Source organism: Argentina silus (genome assembly GCF_951799395.1).
Source record: "Argentina silus genome assembly, chromosome: 10".
Lineage (NCBI taxonomy): Eukaryota > Metazoa > Chordata > Actinopteri > Argentiniformes > Argentinidae > Argentina > Argentina silus.
Window position 1 is genome coordinate 15840304 of NC_139664.1, and position 5224 is coordinate 15845527.

Genomic DNA, 5224 nt, shown 5'->3' on the forward strand with positions numbered 1-5224 from the left:
CTAGCCTTCATCACAAAGGTTTTCTTCTCCACCGAACCTGGCCCATGTGGGTGGGGGTATGTGTTTGTGTGGAGAAAGGGCAGGCCTGGACAAAGTTGTGAAGCAGTCTCATGATCTCACACTCTGTTTGTCCTCACTAAGTCATTATTGTCACTGCACAGTCATGGGAAATTGGAAAATGACCAAAGCGGTCCAAACCACTCCCATCATCCTTAAACTGATAAACTGATAAACTGTGTATTTTTTCAATTTATGCAACAGACTGAATCACTAGGTGTATGTGATCCTTATTAATCCTATATCAACTGTTCTATCTAAGAACAAAATCTAAGAGCAAGCCTTGTGTCAAGGGCAAATTTCTTAGTCTGTGAGCCCATCCTGCCCTGGCTGGTCAAGCATGAGTTAGTTTGACCATCAAGGTAAGAGAATTGACCTATAAAGACAAAAACAGGGGGGGGTCATGGCCGGCAGAACAGTTCATTTTGGGAAGTTCACATAGGGCAGGGAGTAGGACAGCTACGGCAGTTTTCCTCTCAGAATAACTACCAATATGACTCAAATGGGTTTACATTGCTATACATTACTAAACAAAATCCATGTTAGGACCATAAAAAGCGTGATTACTCTTAGATGTCTCTCACAGTGCTGCGAGGTGCCGTTATAGAGCATGAAGGTGAAGTGTGTACTCCCCTGTGGTACTCCTGCTCCATGCCAGGAATTTCATGAGAACAAGTTGCTTGTCTGGGCCTGACTAGGAGCTCACCATGCAAGTACCTGTTGGACAGGTAACGATTAGAGTGTGTGAAGAGAAAGTGGGACTGGAATGTGGGTGTTTAAGAAGTTGAAGTATACCGCTGTGTCTGTTGTACCTGCTGAACAGGTATGGGCTTACACAGAAGAAGCACTGGGGTGGAAGAATAGCGTATTCCATCATTTCAATGTGCCTGCTGATTCTAATGAGGAAACATTCAGTTAAAATTAATGGGTGTCATTTTTCATGTCCATTTCATGAAAATTCTCTATTCAGGCAAAGATAATAATAAATAAATAAGTGTGTAACTCATACCTTTTTATGATGATACTGTATATCTTCGTTTTTATTCATTAGTTGCTGTTTATAACATTTTCCCACTGAATGATCCTAAACATGATTAATCTTTTTCCCATATTCCAAACACAAAAGAGAAGGGACTATTGTGTTACACATTATACTCAAAAGCTTTCCTAGAGGATGAGCTGAAACCAAATAGGAAAGTCTCAGGCAGTCTCCTGATAAATCCTGCCTTTTCCACAGACAAAGGGAAAAGGTTTAGAATTCCCTGCAACTCCAAAATAATTGGCTAACACCTCTCCAGATTTCCTTTCAGGTGCCTAGGGGCTGGGAATCTCTTCCTAACCTGTTAATAATACCTTTCTTTGGGAGCTTGACAATACTTTTCCCCAAAGTGCAGACCAGAGACTGGATTCTCTCTCTGTCAAAGAGAATTATAAATAAATCTCCCACAAAAAATTAATGTGTGGATGGTCCATGGTGCACAACACACAGGCTGCACTTTCAGGGTTATTGTCTGGGGCCCTCTCCCTCAGTAAGAATAAAACCCTGGACAAAGAGGAGCAGGGATTGTCTGCTCACCCCTGTAGCTGAACAAGGGAGACACACAATACTTTCTGACACCACAGACACGTTCCCACAATGATAACATTTCACTGTTGTTGAAAGGAGCGACTGGAGCGTTTTCCACAGATAGAACATTTGGGGTTTTGGTACGGTACCAAATGTATATCTTGATATTCTCTACTGAAACAAACTTGGTGGCAAGTCAAGGGCTGGTTCAGACCGCTCCTCTGTTGTCTTTACCTATAATGGCAGTCTGCTAAACCCTGCCCTGAGGGACGTAACCTGCCTCTGTGGTTGTAGTTGTCCACATGGCCCTAGTGTTTACAGCTATTTATCTGTCTGTGCTAACTGACGCACGTTAGAATGCTACCTATGTTCGGAGTGGGAAAGAGCCCCACTCCGGCACTAATGTAGCAGCATCCAATCAGGCAACCAGGGATAGTGGTAAAAACATGGGTAAGCCCTGAACACCATCGACTGAATAGGTGGGTAAACCCTAACGCAAAGAACATTGAACTAGCAGAGAAGGTGGGTAAACCCTATTCAACAAAATAAAAAAGTGGGTAAAGCTGAATTTACTATCAAACATTTCAATCAAGATGTTCAGACAACTATGTGATCTTAGGATAATTTTGCAGAAACAATCAGTTATGAAATATTATAACTACAGTTATCCACAATATTAATAGCAAGTAGACTGTGTTTTTGCTGTTGCAAGATGTATGTGTGTGTGTGTGTGTGTGTGTGTGTGTGTGTGTGTGTGTGTGTGTGTGTGTGTTTTGAGGCATTTAGAAACAGACAGACCTATAGTTTCCACCCTAGACCATTAAGTTGTATTATCCTGTAGCCTAACTGAGGAGTCATTTCGCGAGCCTACTCTGCTGCAGTGCTACATATCAATTCTGCAATAAATGACCTTGTTTTAAGAGTTATTGCGGCACCTAGTGGAACCTATTTGTACACGAAAAAGTTTGTCAAATCAAGGTCAGATTCAGAAGGCAACGATAAACATGAGTTTAGTTTCAGGGTTGTTCGGGATTGTTGTGTTTTGCCTTATGAATACCAGCTTCATCTTTATTTCAAGGACTTAAAAAACACATTTCTATGCGCCGAATTCGAGTGGGTGGAATTCCCTCTTTAGGACCATGGAATGTGCAACTCCGCCCACCCGGCGCACCAGGGTGAAGTAAGTGGAGCCAAAGACAGTCGAACTCACTCCATGTGCAACATCATCATTTGTTGTGGCTGTGATGTGCGCAGGAGACGGAGTGGTTCCAGGCGACAACAATAACCGCTGAAGGTGAGAAGGGCAGTCTGTTTATTTCATACTTAGCTTGTTTTCGTATATGTATTTGCATCGGACAGGTAAGACAAGTTGCAGAATTCAGTCATTTGTTTAGTTTAGTTTTATGAATGTCTTGCCAGCTGAAGGTTTGCCTCTGAATGTTGTCATTGGTGATGGAGGTTGGCGAGCTAACATGGTGGAAGGGGCTTTAACGGTGATGGGCTTCCATTATGGTCTTTGTCTCTGGCTTGAGACTTGTATTCACAAAGCTTGCTAGCTAACTCCCTCTCTCCCTCTCTCTCTCTCTCTCTCTCTCTCTCTCACACTGTGTGTGTGTGTGTGTGTGTGTGTGTGTGTGTGTGTGTGTGTGTGTGTGTGTGTGTGTGTGTGTGTGTGTGTGTGTGTGTGTGTGTGTGTGTGTGTGTGTGTGTGTGTGTGTGTTCTGCAAGGACTTCATAGCTATAGTATGTCTTTTTTGTTTTGAATGCACTCAAGATAGCCTTCATTATCGTCATTACTCAAGCCTGCCCTGCTTCCCTCTCCAAGTCAAATCATTAACTTTCTGGAGACATTCTATTAGTCTGCTTAAACCTGGCCTGACCATGTTGGTGCATAATACCGATAATCCTTGGGATGCAATTATGAAATACCTTTACAGCTGTCTAGCTAAATGCACATCTAAACCTCAACATGAGCACCATCAAGTGACCCAGTTTTATGTCACAACCTTTTGAGTTCTTGCCACTCAATTCCTTCTGGGAAATCTCAAACTTAATTGCCTTTTTGCCAGTGACCTAGAAAACTGTGATTAACCTAATTTGAAAGTGAGCTTAAGATTTGAAGGACTGTTTTCAGTTTCATTTATGTCACAGTGGATGGGTGAGAGGATCTCACCATTGTCCTATGGCAGTTGACCAACTAGGAACACACCTGCCACTTCCTAAGCCTCTTTTCTAAGAAATTGAGAGATCTCAGTTTAGGAGAACAACTGTCTGACCGTATGTGTCCATTTTTTTTTCTGTCCCTCCCTTTTTCTCTTTCTGGTCATCACTGTGTCCCCACAGCACAGCACAACTGTTGTGATCACTGTAGGGATGCCATGTCTCACCACTAGACTTGATGTATCCTTTAGATGAGCTGGGTCTTAGCTGGGAGAAGAGTAGTGTCAAAACATAAACCTGGAAAGGCAATGAAAGCTTGTATATGGAGTAGCTTATGTCTGCATTAAAAGTCTATTTGGGTTTTGGAAAACAGCGGTAGCATTTATCAATGTAAGCTCTGTTTTTCTTTTGCAAAGCATAGGCCTGGTTATTGTCCCAGTAATGCATCTCAGTCAGCATCCACTATTTCACCTAGTGTTTTTCTCTTGTGATGTGTAATCCCCTCTCTTTAATCAGATCCACTAGCAGCAATGGCCCATGGACACCAGAAGCTCCAGTCCCAGTAGAAGAATGCCAAGAAGCAGGCTGTGGCCAAGAAGAGCATAGGACATGACCAGAAGGCTTCAGCCAAGGTGCTCTAGTGTACACCTGCTCAGTTTATATTTGTTACCTATCGGTATGTCTGTGTTAATTAGCATTTTCCTTTAAAAAAATAAATAAAATTAGACAGTGAGACATGTGAAAATAACTCTTTTGCCTTTGTGCCTTTTCCCAGAGCTGGCTGATATTAAGCCGTGAGTGGCGTCTGCCTGGGAACTACACCAGAAAGGCTGTTATGCTCTTTGACTATGACTCCATCTGAGGGCTCATTGTTTCAGGACAGCAAATCATTTGTTGTCTTAAACTGCAGAAGATTATATGAATTAGCACTGACATGGACTGTTCTGATTAAAACTTTGGATATAGTTAGTTGAATTCTTACTGTTTGAATATAATCACTTTCCTACTACAAAACTCACTATCGGAATCAGAGTTGTGTGGGTGAAAGTTTGATAACTAAAAGCCTTTAACTTGAAGATGTGTGTTACAGCCTATATTTGTCTGTTTTCATCCCTCTCTTTTTTTTAAAATTTCCCCCACTTAAGATAAACATGCATAATTTCATACAGGCTTAGGTATGGTGGTCACTGTAGTTTAGTTCTGGACTTGACTGAAAGAACTATAAATATGAACTTCTATTAAACTTTTTGCAAATGTCTGCGTTAGCATAATGTTATGTGACAATGGTTGTAAAGTTCCTATATTGGGATTGAATGATTTTAATTTTTTTGAAATATCTATATAATCTGTCTAGATCTTCTGTGCATGTACACTGCATGACCAGGGGTGGCGCTATAAGCCTTCTCCAAGTCTGAATTTCACTGAATCAATTGAATGAAA